Source organism: Sorex araneus, chromosome 1 (assembly GCF_027595985.1).
Source record: "Sorex araneus isolate mSorAra2 chromosome 1, mSorAra2.pri, whole genome shotgun sequence".
NCBI classification, from domain to species: domain Eukaryota; kingdom Metazoa; phylum Chordata; class Mammalia; order Eulipotyphla; family Soricidae; genus Sorex; species Sorex araneus.
The window spans coordinates 313,745,445-313,763,896 of NC_073302.1; positions in this window are offsets into that span (position 1 = coordinate 313,745,445).

Below are 18,452 nucleotides of genomic sequence, written 5' to 3' on the forward strand. Positions count from 1 at the left end.
CCATTGTCCATCAATTTGCTCGAGTGGGCGCCAGTAGTGTCTCCATTGTGAGACTTGTTGTGACTGTTCTTGGCTTACCGAATATGCCATGGGTAGCTTACCAGGCTCTGCGGTGCAGGCGGGATACTCTCGGTAGCTTGCCGGGCTCTCCGAGAGAAATGGAGGAATCAAACCCGGGTCTGCCACATGAAAGGAAAACGCCCTAGCACTACCCGATGTGCTATCACTCCAGCCCAAACACCCAAACAATTCATATGTCTCTAAATTAAACCCTGACTTCATAGCACGTTCATAGTCCCAAATCTTTCTCTCAGTGGCCAAAGAATGCTACCTTGCTTATTGCCACCCCCAGTCTACAGTGGTCTGACTCTCTTCTTAGAAAGCAGAACAAGAAATTGCAGAAACTAGTCCTTAAAGCAGCAGAAAGTAGGTGCACATGGTGTGGTCAGATACTGGTAAAGTTGGGACTAAATGACAAACAAGAATATGCAGGAACCCTAAAATCAGAAAAAGCAAAAGGACAGTGATCTTTCTTTGGAAAGCGTAGGACCCACATCCTTGGAATTCTTGGAAGCACAAGCATCTCAAAGTCTAAACTCCAACAGAATATTATAGCTATATCATAGCAGGGAAACTTTAAGAAGCACTGCTTGTGTAAAAAATAATAAGTTGGCCAACAAGGTGATTTCAATTGACTTGAGTAGAATGTGTCTCATAATGATCATACTTTCAGCATACATTCTAACTCTTATGCTTTTTTAAAATACAAAAAATATTACTGCAATGCAGGGAAAGATAAAAACAGCGTTTGTGATTGGATATAACCGGCTTATCCTAGCATGTCAAGTCACTTTAATCCCCCAGTGAGTAAGCACTAGTTGAACTACTGAGATATTTCCATTCATTATAGTCTTGTTTCTTGAATGTCTGGGGCATCTGTAGCCAAGAGCAATTACCAATCTAAGCCATTAATCATCAGTATTGCTTCATGCCAAGACTTGGAGGGAAGCTACCTGTACTGTTTTGTTTTAGTCCCACTCCAAGATGTCACCTAAATGAATAGCTGGCCCTTAACAGCCTTCTGCCCAGGCGCTAAATGAACTGCAAGTTATGCCTCATAAAAAGTTTCTTCCAACACAATTTTAAGTAGTTGTTATTTTTCACTTTTCTAAGTACTAGCCAGGAAGCATGAATTTGGTCGGATACCATATCTTATATATTATTTTAATTTCATAAACCACACATCAAACCATCAAAACTATTCAAATCTTGTTTTGTATATGAATATAGATATAATTAAGGGAGGGGGGAAATTCATATGAAGAATTGTAGCCTATCATGTACCCAACAAGTTCTGAATGATGATGTTTACAGTCTAAAAAATATAAAGCACATTTTCTAAGATAACTACAATTTTCTAATATGGAATTTTTGATTGGTTGGCTTTTGGGGACAACAGCCAGGAGTGCCCTGGGGCTTGGGTCTCTCTTAGTGGTGCTCAGGAGACTGTACCAAACCCAAAGAAGTGTGTGGGGGCATCAAACCCAAGTCTCTCACCTGCAAAGCTAGCATGCCAGCCCTTTTTGTTGTTTCTCTGACCCAGAATGTTGGTTTTCTTTTCTTTTTTTTCTTTTTAAGAAAACTATATTTGGTCCAATATATCCCAGTTTTTAATATCTTCATAAAATTCTAGAAGTAGATTACACTGGAAAACAAATGTTCTTTGTTTGAAATGCAGTGCAGCTTACTCATTAAGAAATTTGATTTTATCCCATGTGAATAAAAATTACATGAACATAATTTTTCATCAATTATTAAAGAGTATCTGGAGGCTAGAGAAATAGTACAATGGGAAGAGCATTTATCTTGCATGTGACAAACCCAGGATAGATTTCCAGCACCCCATATGGTCCTCTGAGCACTATCAGGAGTTATCCCTGAGTTCAGAGCCAGGAGTAAACTCTGAGAACGATTGAATGTGCACCCCCCACACACACACAAAAAAAATAATATCTGATAGTTGGGGTTAGAGAAATAGTGCAGCAGGTAAGATGCTTGGTTTGCACATGGAAGCCCTGAATTCAATCCTCAGTATCCCATATGGTCCCCTGAGTACCACCAGCAGTAATTCCTAAATGAAGAGCCAGTAATAACCCCTGAGCATTGCTGGGTGTGCCCCCCCTTAAAAAAGTAAAAGAGCAAAAGAATATTTAAGGGCTAGATATCTTCAAATGAAATCGTTGCTTAGAAAAGAATAAAAATAGGACAAAGGAATTACAGAGACTAAGCTTGAGTAGATGAAATATCCCAGGATCCAAGTTTGCAGGGTGAAAGTTAATGACTTTTAAGAAAAGAGTCTGAAAATTAACTCTAAGGAGTTGCTCTGTAAAGTTCCTGTGCCCCTCCCCCTCCTCCTACATCTTAATGATTCCAAGTCTATTTAACAAAGAGAATTGTACACAGAATTGGAGGTGGGATGAGTAAATTATCCTAATGAAACCCCACAAAACAATATGATACAAAGAAAGTGTAAGGGGGTAAAGGACATAGAATTGAATTGGAAAATTCAGGGAAAATAGTATTTTAGAGCCAATAGAAACAAAATAGAAAGTATATTGTCCAGGACTCACAAAAAGCTAATTAGAACCTAAACACAAGTATGATGTTTAAGCCAAATGTCATTAGTTTTCAAAAGACAGTATGAGCCTTAAATATATATAGGTTACTATGTCCAAAATATATTGGTCATCTACTCTGTCAACATTCTAAGCATTGGAGAAAGAGTATAGTGAGTAGACTGAATATGGAAGGTTCAGTAGGGTTTGAAAGTCATGAGTATTGAGTCACAGGAACTAATCGAGTTAATACACGGCCTCCTCAGGAGCCCTGAAATAGCTTGGTTGCTGAGCCTGCAGTTTGAATGGGATGAAAAGTCATTGCAACTTGAGTGAACAAATAGCACGACCTGACTGATCAATGGGTCAGAATAAAATATCTATGACAAAAATCACATATATGGTCAGCTAAATTTTGCTAAATTTTGTGGGAACTGGGGCTGAGATCTCCAAGCTTGCTTAGATCAGGACTGGGTCTCTTCTGCCCAGATCCCCCATTTTCCAGTATCTAGGTGGTCACACCCAGAAGCTGCCCCCTCACTGTGTAATCCCATCAACGGCCAACATCCAGAGACTATAAAACCAAGCTCCCAAAAGCATTTTATAGCCTAGTTCTCCCTCTCGGAGAATCTGGCAGCTACCGGGATCTTCCTGCCCAAATTGGAGAAACTGGCAAGCTCCCTGTGGCATATTCATATGCCAAAACCAGTAACAATGATGGGTCTCATTCCCCTGACCCTGAAATAGTCTCCAATGCGGCCCCATTGGGAAGGATGAGTAAAGAGAGGCTTCTAAAATCTCAGGGATAAGACAAATGGAGATGTTACTGAGACCGTGCGAGAAAATCGACAATCAACAGGATGATGATGATGATGATGATGATGATGAATTTTTGACAAAGGTGCTGAGCTGGCAAAATTGAATTAAAAAATTTAAATGTGCAAAAATTAAAACTGGATCAGAATCTCACATTTTACACAAAAGTCTATTTAAAATGGATGAAAGGCCTCGAGATCAGACCAGAATCAATAAAGTACGTTGAGGAAAACATAGGCAGAATGCTCCAACATCTGGACCTCAGACTATTTTCAATGATAGAATGCCACTGGCAAAGGCAAAAAGAATCAAAAATAAACTGATGGGACTTAATTAAAGAGTTTTCATATGGCAAATGAAACATGGACTAAAACTAAAAGATAGCTAGCTGAATGAAAGAAAATATTTGCAGTTAACATCAGATCAAGAGTTTATATCCACGATATACGAAGTATTCACAAAGATCAGTAACAAAAATCCCAAAAACTTCATCAAAAAATGGGAGAGGAAATGAATAGGGACTTCTCTGAAGATGACCAACAAGCATATGAAAAAACTTGCACTATCACTAACTATTAGGGAAATCAAATCAAGACAATGAGACGCCAGTGAGAATGGCAAATATCAAAAATAATGAGAAAAATCTATATTGATGGGGATTTGGTGAAAAAGGAACTCTCATCCACTACTGATGAGAATGCAGTCTGATTCAAATCCTAAGGAAGACAGTATGGAGAGTTCTCAGTAAGCTTAAAATTGAGCTACCCACCCTCCAATTTAGCAATTCCATTTTTGGGTATCTAGCCTCAGGACAAGAAAACATTCATTCAAAAAGAGGTATGCACACCACTATTCATTGCAGCACTCAGTACAATAGTTAAGATTTGGAACCAACCTAGATGTCTGTCAACAGACCAGTGGATAATGAAGAGATGGTATACATACACAATGGAATACTACCCAGCTCTAAGGAATATGAAATCATGCAATTTGCTGCAACATGAATGGAATTGGAAGATATCATGTTAAGTGGAGTAAGCCAGAAGAAGAAGGAAAAGCACAGGATGATATCACTTATAAGTGGTATTTGAAGTACATGGATGAGAAAATGTAACAGTTTAAAAGGGGGTTACTGAGATCACCCTTAGCTCCAGAATATAGGGAAGAGAATGAAAAAAATAGAGAGAAGGGGAGAAGCAATAGATAAAAAGTAATGGGGATCAGGGGTCCAGGGGATTTAGGTGGTGAGGGATGATAGAACTGAGTACTGGTCAACAACACTGAATCGGAGACCCAAACTTAAGTAATCAAATTCAAAAGATACCTGCCAAGATGGCAGGCCAGCTGGGGTGGGGGCATGGGGGTAGGATAGGGAGCCTAAGAATACTGGTGAAGGGAAACTGCCACTGGTGGTGGGACTAATGATGGAACAATGCATGCCAAAAACCCAATTGTTAATAACTTTGTAATTCACAGTGCTTTAATAAAATACAGTTTTAAGGGGAGGGGGGGGTGGTGTAGGGAGCTGCTTTATAAGCCTGGCTCTTATTTCCTAGTAAAACAGAGCCTGGCTCTTATCTTGGGATCAAACAGAGGCTTGTAACAAGGTTGCCACTATGGTTGCCATTTGTTTCTCAATAGCCTATGCCCATAACAAAAGGACATGTCACAATCTGCATTTGTATGGGGGTCTAGACACACATACCATACCACTTCCTCCCAGCAGAGAGGTATAAGTATTGTAACTGCCGGTAGGATAAACTCTCTTCCTCCTTCTTGCTGCTTTCTGGCTCTGCATCTGTTCATTCCTCTGCATCCCCTCCTCAGCCCCACAAAGGGTCCTCCCTGCTGGACAGGACGGGACCCCCACAGGGGGGAAAAGGACAGAGTTTGCTGGCAAATTGGATGTAGGATGTAAAGGTAAGATAAGATTCAAAGAAAATCCCAAGGTCTTCAGGCTGAGTGGCTACAAAACTAAAAGCCAATTCTCATTTATAAATCAGGGACGTTTTCTTTTTGCTTTGTCTTAACATTCTTAGAAGAGAGAGAATTTAGAATGTCCAAGTAGTGCTACTAAAATATGCCAAGATTTTTCACAATGCTTTAAGCCAGTTTCATTCTTCATTTCTTTCCTGAAACATAAAGGTTGTCTGTATCTTTCGGCTGCTAAGAGTTAAGGCTCAACAATTTTTAAGTAATACTTGAATTGCAAATGAATTAAAGATAACACTTCATGAGTTGTTTTCTTTACACCAAACATTTTTTAAACAAATTTTGAGCAGATTTTGACTATTTTTTATTTTCTCATTTGGAGGAAAGCTGCCTTGACCTATGGACAGTGTATATATTTACAAGTACTTTGGACATTGATTAGGTGGTTCTGAAAACACAAACTATCTGATCCTGCTTTAACTGTAAAGTGGAGTATGGAAAAGGAGAGGAGACTTGTGTAGCGTTGTGAATAACAAGACAGCACTAGATCTCTGGGCATGTTTTCCAATTTGGAAACTTAAATATAAATTGTATCATAGAATTGACATGACAGTGTGAAATAATGGCATATAACGGAGACCTGGGGATAGACACCTCAGTGCTACAACACTGGCTTTGTGTGCAAGAGTCCTCAAATTCCATTCTCAGCACCTCCTCACACGCAGAACACAATTCTAGAAGCACCTCTATTAGTAATCCCCCAGTGCTATGCCTCTTCATCAAACAACAAAGGGAGGGAGGGTGGGGGAGAATATTGTCTAAAAGTGCTGCGGTATTTCCAATGACTGGGGTATCATCAAGTACAATGAAGTCAGAGAAAATAATTGGGAAGCTTGTCCGGGGACCGAGGACCCAGACTCCCATCTTCCGTTTTGCCTGCTGCCTCACAGGATAAAGGCCACACAGAACATAAGGTTTCCTCTCATCTCCTGTCATTTCAGAATAGACGATCTCTCCTAGAGACCCCAGAACTCTTCACCAGAAACTGTATTTCATGCATCCAAATCACCTATGGTAATGGAAAATGGCATTCGCCAAGAGACCATGAAAAGTCATGACTCAGTCGTGGGTCCTGGGTTCACCGTTGGTCATGGATGGCTTTTTTTTTTAATTAATTTATTTTTTAATTAGTGAATCACCATGAGGGTACAGTTACAGATTTATATATTTTTGTGCTCATGTTTCCCTCATACAAAGTTCGAGAACCCATCCCTTCACCAGTGCCCATTCTCCACCACAAATAAACCCAGCATCCCTCCCACCACCCCAATCCCATCTCACCCCTACCCCACCCTGCCACTGTGGCAGGGTATTCCCTTTTGTTCTCTCTCTCTGATTAGGTGTTGTGGTTTGCAATAAAGGTGTTGAGTGGCCATTGTGTTCAGTCTCTAGTCTACATTCAGCAGGCATCACCCTTCCCCCTCATGGCCTCCGACCACATTTTACTTGGTGTTCCCTTCTCTATCTGAGTTGCCCTCTCCCCAGCATGTGAGGCCAGCTTCCAAGCCATGGAGTCAACCTCCTGGTATTTATTTCTACTATTCTTGGGTGTTAGTCTCCTACTCTGTTACTCTATATTCCACAGACGAGTGCAATCTTTCTATGTCTGTCTCTCTCTTTCTGACTCTTTCACTTAGCATGATACTTTCCATGCTGATACACTTATATACAAACGTCATGACCTCATTTTTTCTAACAGCTGCATAGTATTCCATTGTATAGATGTACCAAAGTTTCTTCAGCCAGTCATCTGTTCTAGGGCACTCAGGTTTTTTCCAGATCCTGGCTATTGTAAATAGTGCCGCGTTAAACATATAAGTGCAGATGTCATTTCGACTATACTTTTTTGCTTCTCTGGGATATATTCCCAGCAGTGGTATTGCTGGGTCAAATGGGAGCTCAATTTCTAATTTTTTGAGAATCGTCCATATTGTTTTCCAAAAGGGCTGAACCAGTCAGCATTCCCACCAGCAGTGTAGAAGGGTCCTTTTCTCCCCACATCCTCTCCAATAGTGGTTGCTTTTGTTCTTTTGGATGTGTGCTAGTCTCTGTGGTGTGAGGTGGTATCTCATGGTTGTTTTGATCTGCATCTCCCTGATTAGTGATGTAGAGCACTTTTCAGGTGCCTTTTGGCCATTCATATCTCTTCCTTGGGAAAGTTTCTGTTCATTTATTCACCCCATTTTCTGATGAGGTTGGATGTTTTCTTCTTGTAGAGTTCAACCAGTGCTTTATATACCCTTGATATCAACCCCTTATCTTATGGGTATTGGGTGAATATCCTTTCCCATTCTGTAGATTGCCTTTGTATTCTAGTCCCTGTGTCTTTTGTGGTGCAGAAGCTTCTTAGTTTAATGTAGTTTAATTTGTTGAGCTCTGTTTTTACTTGATTGCTTGGTTCCGTGTCATCTTTGAAGATACATTTATCTTCAATATCGTGGAGGGTTTTGCTGACTTTGTCTTCAATGTACCTTATGGTTTGTGGTCTGATGTTGAGGTCTTTAATCCATTTTGATCTGACTTTTGTGCATGGTGTCAGGTCGAGGTCTAAGCCCATTCTTTTGCATGTGGTTGTCCAGTTGTGCCAGCACCATTTGTTAAAGAGGCTTTCCTTGCTCCACTTCACATCTCTTGCTCCTTTATCAAAGATTAGATGATCATACATTTGGGGTTGTGTATAGGAATATTCCACCCTGTTCCATTGGTCTGTGGCTCTGCCTTTGTTCCAGTACCATACTGTTTTAATTGTTACCACTTTGTAGTAAAGTTTGAGGTTGGGGAGCGTGATGCCTCCCATTGTCTTTTTCCCAAGAATTGTTTTAGCTATCCGTGGACGTTTGTTGTTCCATATGAATTTTTGGATTGCTTGATCCATTTCTTTGTAGAATGTCATGGGTATCCTTATAGGGATCGCGTTGAATCTGTATAGTGCTTTGGGGAGTATTGCCATTTTGACAATATTGATTCTCCCTATCCATGAGCAGGGTATATGTTTCCATTTCCTCATGTCCTCTTTTATTTCATGGAGTAGCGTTTTATAGTTTTCTTTGTAGAGGTCTTTTACTTTCTTGGTTAAGCTGATTCCGAGGTACTTGATTTTCTGGGGCATGATTGTGAATGGGATTTTTTTTCATGTTCCTTTCCTCTGTCTCATTGTTTGTATATAGGAAGGCCATGGATTTTGGGGTATTGATTTTGTAGCCTGCAACTTCACTGTATAAGTCTATTGTTTCTAAGAGTTTTTTAGTAGAGGTTTTAGGCTTTTCTAGATATAGTATCATATCGTCTGCAAATAGTGAGAGTTTGATTTCTTCCTTTCCTATCTGGATGCCCTTAATCTCTTTTTCTTGTCTAAAAGTTATCGCAAGTACTTCCGGTACTATATTGAAGAGAAGTGGTGAGAGTGGGCATCCTTGTCTTGTGCCTGATCTTAGAGGAAAGGCCCTTAGTTTTTCCCCATTGAGGATAATGCTTGCCTAGGCTTGTGGTAGATGGCTTCGACTATCTTGAGGAAAGTTGGTCATGGATGGCTTTAGGATTCTTATTTGCATGCTGGAGCAATAGAACAGCATTTGCCTTGCACGCGGCTGACCGGGGTTCAATCCCCGCCGTCCCATATGGTCCCCCAAGCACCACCAAGAGTAATTCCTAAGTGCAAAGCCAGGTGTAACCCCTGAGCATCTCTGGATGTGACCCAAAAATTAAAAAAAAAAAAGGATTCTTATTTGGTGAGGAAAGAGTAAGGCACCTAACCAACATGTGCTATATATATTTTTTAAATTTATTTTTTAATTGACTCACCATGAGATTCATAGTTAAAAAGCTGTTCGTGATCAGGTTTCAGTCATACAATGATCCAACCCCCATCCCTCCACCGGTGTCCATTTCCCACCACCAATGACCCCAGTTTCCCTCCCATCACCCCCCACCCTCCAGCCTGCCTCCATGGCTCTATGGCAGGCACTCTCTCTCTCTCTTTCTCTCCTTCCTTCTGGGGCACTATGGTCTGCCACACAGACACTGAGACGTTATCATATTTATTCCTTTACCTACTTTCAGCACGTAGTTCCTATCCAGCATGATTATTTCCAACTAACTTTGTCATAATGGTCCCTTCTCTACCCCCAATTGCCTTCTCCCCCAGCACTTGAGGCGGGCTATACATATTTTTTTCAATCCTTTCTATATTGGGGGAAAACATGGTGCATGTATCATAAATCAAAAAACAGGCTTTGAGAAATGCATTGGTCTGCTGAAATCAGCACACTTTTCATAAACAGAAAGGTGCAAACTGATTAGCTCTAAAGCCTGGCTTGAACCCTGCAGAGACTGACAGTCACACCACAGAGACAACATGGCTCAAGCGATCCCAGTCTGAAGGCCAGGGGGTCAGACTCAGCCCAAATATAATCAAAGCTTCAGATGGAGTCTGGAGGAAGAGGCCTATGTTTGCCTTCAGTATATCCTCCTAGTGTTAGTAGGCATTGGTTCTTCTAGAAAAAAGCTCTCTGAGTTTGAGATGACAGGGACCATCAGTTCCACAGAAGAAAAAAATATGCAGCCTTCTCGACTCGTCATAAACTAGTTCCCTGTGCTTGGAGTCCTGAGCAGGTCATATGTCATAGGTGGCATCTTCTTCGATGATTTGAGAACCGCATAATTGTTTATTGACTCAGGCTCAGCTTTACTTCACTCTTGCTTTGGGAGAAACTTTTTTTCTATAATTTAGTGGCAAATGATTTTTAAATAATAAGAACCTAGAAGGAGGAGAAAGGAAGTTGTAAGAAGTAAGGGAAATCCTTGAAAACTTGCATGATGCAAGTAATTTTTCTCCAGGCATAGCACCTGCCAAATTTCCTCTATCTTTTTCTTAGGTGAAGAAAAAAATAAGAAAAAACAAGCTCAGAGTTTTCTTTTATTACTAATTCTTAAGTATTAAATGGCAGAGAAATTGTTAGTTATAAAATGAGATTATAGAAAAATTTAATATTCTCAGCAAGATGATGATTTTTTCCTGTTGATTTAGTCTTACTAAAATTTGATTTGCCTTAATTTCTGTTTGCAATCTTTTATCAAGGAAAAGTATCGCATCATCTCTCTATATTTTCATTATAAAATTTCAGGTAAATGTTTCCTCTAAGGATATGTTTAATCCTAAATGCTAGTGAAATTGTAATTCTATTAATAAGTGACAGAAGTGAAAAAATGAAAAGGCACTGGTGGCCTATAATCTCAGAATAACTTTGAACTTGCTCATTGGATCCAGTGGTAGTTCTTGATGTGTTTCTTTTTACTCAGAATGAAACATGTAAGAAAATATGCCATTATTTTTCTTGTTTTGGAATTAGTGTCACAAAAAATTACCAGAAAAAATGTTACATATATTTTTATTGACTTGTTACTGTTTTAGGCATATCTAATATGCCACGGGTAGCTTGCCAGGCTCTGCCCTGTGGGCGAGATACTCTCAGTAGCTTGCCGGGCTCTCTGAGAGGGACAGAAGAATTAAACTCCAGTTGGCTGTGTGCAAAGTAAATGCCCTACCCACTGTGCTATCGCTCTAGCCCACAATGGAGACCTTACTGGTGCCCACTCGAGCAAATTGATGAGCAACGGGATGATAGTGATACAGTGATATTTTTATTAACTATATTATTTTTATCTTTATAGGCCATGGTGGTACCAAGGGCTTATTTCTGGCTCTGTGTTCAGGGATCACTTCTGGCAGCACTCGGGGGTGAGGGGTTGGGGGGGAGAGTATGCAGTGTTGGGGATAGAACGTGGGTCAGCTATGTTTAAATAAGGCAAGAGCCTTATCTGCTGCATTACCTCTCTGGCCTCATATATTTTTATTTAGTAGCACTGTAGCACTGTCGTCCCGTTGCTCATCAATTTGCTCTAGCAGGCACAGTAATGTCTCCATTGTGAGACTTGTTGTTACTGTTTTGGGCATATCAAATATGCCATGGGTAGCTTCCCAGGCTCTGCCGTGCGGGCGAGATACTCTCAGTAGCTTGCCGGGCTCTCCAAGAGGGGCGGAGGAATCGAACCCAGGTCGGCCACATGCAAGGCAAAAGCCCTACCCGCTGTGCTATTGCTCGAGTCGTAAAATTCACCTGTGTCCAAAACACCCACCTCCTTTTTTGCCAGCAAAGCACAACTCTGCTATGAAGCAGACAGGGATATTGTAAGACTTTAACTATTTGTGGAAATAGAGGGAAGAAGGGAAAATACCCTGCTGCACTACCAATCTAAAAGTATGCAAAATATAAATTCAGTTCATCTCTAATTTCTGTGATCTAATTTCTTCTTTCAGTATATGCCAAAATATTAAATTTTTGTTTGATGACATACCAAAGAAGCTTACCCATTACTCACAATTTTATATTTTTATTGATACCTATAAGTGTAGAAGTTGTTTTTAAGTGCTTTACATAGCACCACTCATAAGATATAGGTATGGAAACATATATAAATACCAGTTCTCTGAGCATTTCAGATATCACTTTGAACACATAATGAGTACACAGTTCTATCTGGCCTATATAAGGGCCTTATCTTTTATAACTAAAGAATTTACTAAGTAGTGCATGTTATATATTTTCTTACTGGTTCTCACTGAAATCCCTACCCTTGAAGTGGGTAATTACTCTTATTCTATAGTTGAAGGTAGGATTCCAAAACACAGAACAATGGTGTTTTAGAACAATGAAGCCTGGAATAGGATGCAGATTTTGAACTTGAACTTAAGCATTTCCTGCCAATATACAAGACATAAGATTGGGGGAAAGGAATCACAACCACCTTCATGACCAATCTTCACAGTTTCTTCCTGAGACCTTCATGCAAGAGAATGAATCCGCTGAAAAACCCAGGTATGCAGGACCAGTGACTAAAAACTCCAGGCCTCAAGGACTCTGGAACGGGACACCCCTTCCCATCTTCCAGCCCTTCCAGGGTCTTGGTTGTCACACCCATGAACTGCCTCTGGGTGCCATTTAAGCGCATTAATGGCCATGATCCAGAGACTCACAAATGTATCTTGGAACAGAGCAGTCACTGCAGAGATAGCTCCGGATCTCAATTATTTAAAATTTTAGAATTCCAGGAGTGCATGGCCTCTTTTTAAAAATTTTCTTATTGAATTACTGTGACATAGACCCTTACAGACATCTCATACTATTCATAACAAGCAATTACTGTCACTGTCACTGTCATCCCATTGCTCATCAATTTGTTCTAGAGGGCACCAGTAACGTCTCTCATTGAGAGACTTATTGTTACTGTTTTTGGCATATCCAGTATGCACGGGTAGCTTTCCAGGCTCTGGCGCGAGGGCTCGATACTCTCTGTAGCTTGCCGGGCTCTCCAAAAGGGGAGGAGGAATCGAACTCGGGTCGGCCTTGTGAAAGGCGAACGCCCAACCGCTGTGCTATCGCTCCAGCCCAACAAGCAATATAAAATAAATTATCTAACATCTGCCTGTCAGGCAGGTTTGAGTGGTGGTAGGAAAATTCAAATAATGGTGGTGGGATGGTATAATGGTGGGATTGGTGTTGAAATATTGAATGTAATCAATTATTCTGAACAACTTTGTGAAACTAAAATTTGAAATGTTTTTAAGAGATTAGGCGAAAGGGCAGTCTCCATACCCAACCTCCGTCATTAATGGGCCACTTCACAGTTCCTGAACCTCTGCTTGCTGCTCCAGCCTTCCAAACGAGATTAATATCTAACTGACATTATTGACCCTACTCAAACAAGAGAAATTTAGGGTAGATGTTTCCTTTAAGAACACTTTTACTGTAGATAAAGGACCAAAAATGATGACCTCTCAGTATCTGCATTGCAAACCATAATGCCTAAAAGTAGAGAAAGAGTATGGGGAATATTGCCTGCCATGGAGGCAGTAGGAGGGTGGGAAAGGGGGGGTACACTGGGGAGATTGGTGGTGGGGAATGTGCACTGGTGGAGGGATGGGTGTTTGATCATTGTGAGATTGTAACTCAGACATGAACGCTTGTGACTATATCTCACGGTGAATCAATAAAATTTTTTTAAAAAGAAATCAAATAGGCTCTGTAACTACAGAGAATTCTTATATTTTAGGTTAAGTCACATCATTTACAGAAATAATTTGTTAAATAGTCATAAATATTTTCAAGGTAAATTTTTTCGAAGTGTTTTCTATTTTAAAGTGAGCAGTTTAGCTATGTAAATATTCTTTTACCTTGCAATCTAAAATATTTATTAAAAGGAATAATAAAAAAGAATACTTTTGCTCCCACGTGCTAATGGATTATAATTCTATTCATCAGTTGTAGCATAAATGAAATAGCATAAAATAAAATAAAAGAAGTTATCTGATCAACTCCCTTCCAACTAAGTGCAGCAGCTCCGTACTTGGCCTGAGCCATTTTAACAGGTCCATGCCACAGCATGAGGACACATATGCAGCTATGTAACAGACCCTTGCAGCCAATTTCACACTACTCACAATTATACTTCCTGTCACAAGGACAAAAAAGACATAGAAGGAAAAGAACAACTCCTAGCATAATTCCTCAGTTTCCCAGAGGATTTTCCTATAAGAACTCATTCTCAGCACAGCAGGAATGCTATACCAACCAATGGGGAAGACTCCTAGAAACTCACCAAGTTTAATGAGCTAAAACAATAACCAACACCAACTAGCTCTGTAAATCCTCAGAAAATGACTTTGTTTAGACTATAGTGAGGATGTTTAATGAGCGCAAAGAAATGATGGCACAGGTAGCCAGTAAAGCACAGGCAGTATGAGAACCAAATTAAGAAAACTCAAGTAGAAATGACAGAAATGAATAGTCTGGTAGGTGGTGTAAAAAATAAAAAATTTTTTAAACCTCATTAGGAGATCTGAGCTTCAAAAGAACAGAAGCACCTGAGGAAAAAAAATGAGAAGCAAGATGAAGTGGAGCAAATCCTTAGAAAAACACTGGAAGATGGGGGTGGGGGTGGGGGGAATTCTGAAAAGAAATAAACACACCAGAGAACTATGAGATGATCACAAAAGGAACAAGGTAAGAATTATCAATGTTAAAGAAAGCATAGATAAGAATTTTCCAGAGTTAAGGAATACAGGCACTGAGATCCAGGAAGCTCAAACATTCCTAGTGAAAATAGACTCAAATGGGCCGGGGATATTACAGATTGCCTTGCACACAACCCATCTTGCCTTGAAGATTCAATCTCTGGCATCCCATATGGTCCTCCAAACCTGCCAGGAGTGATCCCTGAGTGCAGAGCCTAGATTAAGCCGGGGGTACCACTGGGTGTGACCCAAAAGCAAAAAAAGAAAATAGACACAACTAAGAAAACTCCAAATACACAGTGCTCAAAATGACAAAAACTGAAGACAAAGAATATTAAAAGCAGAAAGATCGAAAAAAGAACTTCTATACAAGGAAAACTGCAGATCTATCAAATGAAATTCTGAGCCAGAAGAGAACTAGAAGATGTAGTACAAATATTCAATGAAATGAAAAGCTAAGAACACTCATCCAGCTAGATTATTCTTCAGATTTGAAGGTGTTGGGTCCGGAGCCGCAAGAAGCAGAGCCGGGCCAGTCTTGCAAGACAAAAGTTTATTCAGACCAACATGCTGGGGCTGCGACCCTAGTAGATGCAGCGATTTGTGCTAGGTAGGGCAGCCTTTTTATAGGGCTTGAGTCCTCTGGGTCAGTCACGTTTGTCATGTAGCCTCGTCCAGAGCCACTTTCTTAGAATTCGTGTGTCCGAAGACATTCTTTCAATCTCCTTGCCCTGTGTCAGGAGTTACTATCTGTAACGCCGTGGGACCAGAGTCGCTATCTGGGCTCTGTGTCAGGGGCGGAGTCGCTACCTGGGGTTTGTCCGGAGTCACTATCTGCTGGGCCGGAGTCACCATCTGCTGGGCGGTGGGAATGGAGTCACTATCTGGGCTCCTTGTTTTCAGCAACTCCTTCTGTGAGCGGGTCCCTATCTGTTAGGCACATACGTGAATTCCAACCCAACTGACAGGCAGATGTCAGGATGTAAGTGACAGGATCCAGGCATAGTACATTGTAATATACAGTTTGGGGGGCATAAGCATGGTTACAGAAGCAGAACAAAGCCAGGTTACAAAAGTCAGGAGTGGGCTGCCAACCATTTTAACTCAATATAATTTCTTTCAACTTAACAAAGGAACTATACAGAGTTTCATAAACAGGCAACAATTTCAGTAACTCATAACCCTGAAACCAGTTTTTTTTTTTTTTTGGCCTTTTGGGTCATACTCATGATGCTCAGGGGTTAATTCTGGTTCTGCACTAAGCAATTAACTCCTGGTAGTGCTCGGGCAACCATATGTAATGCCAGGCATCGAACCCGTGTTGGCTGCATGTAAGATAAACACCCTACACACTGTACTATCTCTCCATCTCCACAGGAGCTTCTTTAAAGAACAGGACAACATTGTAGCATATGACACTAAGTATAGCATGATAGCACTTATGGTTGCCCTCTACTAGATTAACGAAGATGTGCTTACTCCTAGCTTGCTAAGGGATTTCATACATTATAAGTAACAAATTAACTCATTTATATTGAATGCTCTATGTCCAATCAGTTTTTTTAATACCCATAGAGATTTTTATTAAAGTCTTTTACTTATTTACACAGATACTCAAGGAGTATCTATAATATAATGTTTTCTAATATAAAGCCAATATTCCCTTTCTTAGGATAAAACATCTTGTACCTTTATAGGCCTATTCAGAGTTTCCCCTTTTCATTTTCTTAATTCTCACTCTTATTAAATTCTACATTATTAGAATTTACATATTTTATGTGAACTCTAAAATGTATTTGCAAATATATTATAGAATTATCCATAATATTGACTTTTTAATTTATTTATCTCCAAAAAGCTTTTTTTTTGGAAAAATATTTACTTTATTAACCTGTCATTGATTTACGATTTTGTGGAATTTCAGAAAATTAGCTCTATTTATTCCTATGTGGGTATGTGTCTTAGCCACTACAAATAAATAAAAAATAAATAAATAAGATCGCTTCCATATGTGGAATTTTAAAAAATGGAAAAAAAACTTAATAAGAGAACAACAAATGGTCAAAGTCATTGAAACTGAAGATTTTTGTCTATCAGATTAAGCTTACACTGGTGGGAATGGGATAAGGAAAGGTGGGAGGAGTCTTTGGGACACTGGTATAGGAAAGAAGATTCTCTGGTTATGGTCTAGTGTTGAAATGAAGCACACTTGAAAAGTACAATTACATTGTAATTGTTTACATTGTAAACCCCAGTACTCAGTATAAACTTCAGCATTCAAAAAAGATGCTTGAAAATAAAGAGATTAGGAAAATATATTTTTACAAAATGCCTGTTAAAAATGCTAAAAATATTTTTTTGTTTAGTGGCCACATTCAGTGATGCTCATGGCCTTGATCCTGGCTCTGGACCTAGGAATCACTCTGGGAGGGACTCAGGGAACCATATGTGGTACCAGAAATCCAACCCAGGTCAACTGAATGTAGAGCAAGAGCTTTACCCAATGTACCATCCCTTAGCCCCAGAAACACAAATTTTAAACGTATAGAGCTTAATTCTGATTTGTTATTCATAGGTCTACAAACAGTGACCAGATAAATGCTTTCTACAGAATGCAAAGGAAATTGATCCGGAAATTCTACTGTGGTTCAATGAACCTCAATATTTTTTCTTTTTTTTTTTTTTTTGCTCAGGAGACCATATGGGATGCTGGGAATTAAACCCGGGTCGGCCGGGTGCAAGGCAAATGCCCTACCCACTGTACTATCGCTACAGTTGGAACCTCTCAGTCTTTAAACCAATCCTTCCCTCTAATAGCTCTCCACTTTTACTGATTTCAATTTTCCTTCTAAAATGTATTAATACATTCCATAAAAATCTACACAATTTTGTTAATCTAGATGATAAATAAAATTAAAGATTTCCCTTATAACATTAACTTGGCCCTATTTGTTTAGTTAAAGATAAAAAAATGTAGCACACATATTAATAGGTTTAAATGTGGGCCAGAATGATAGTAGAGTGTTTGCCTCGCATGCAGCCAAACTGTGTTCAATCCCTGGCATCCCATATGGTCCCATGAGCACTATCAGGTGTGATTTCTGAGCACAGAACAAGGGGTAACTAATCTCTGAGCACTGCCAGGTATGACTCAAAAGTCAAAATAATAACAATAATAATAATAATAGGTTTAAATGTAGACCATAAAAGGGTTGGAGTGGGTAGGACATTTACCTTGCACAGGGCCTACCTGGGTTCTAACTCTGGCATCACATGTGGTCTTCCAAGTATTGCCAGGAGTAATTTCCGAATGCAATGCCATGAGCATCTCTGGGTCTGACCCAAAAACCAATAAATAAATAAATAAATGTAGACCATACACATTATTTGGTATGGAAAAGGCATGATTTTTATTTTAGATAGTGTTATTTCTAGCTTTCAGAAAATCCTAATGTCTTTTCATAATTTTCATTGTAATCATATACACAAACTTATTCATATGAAGCTTATTAAATTGTTAATTGCCTAAAAAATTGTTTTGGTTTAGGATAGTTGTTAACATAACATTTTGAGTTTGTTTTGAAACAAACTAGTAGAAAAACAGCTTGATAATTCCCCAAAATATTAGAGACAAAATTAGCAACAATCCAATAATTTCATTCCCTGGGTATAAACCCACAAGTAAAACATTTGCACATCCACAAAAAAATGTTCACCATGTTTATATCAGCATTATTTACAATAGCCAAAAGGTGGAAGCAACCTAAATGGCTTTGGGTTGATGACTGAGGAGTGGATTGAGAACAGTACGTTTATATAATAGAACATGAAGAAGTACTGAGACACCGAACAAAACGAATGCTCCATGATCCCAAGAGACAGAAGCCAGCAAGACCGGATGTAACAGAGTGAGCTGGGACACCTTATGTTCCTCCAGCTGCTTTTCTCGGGAGGTTCAG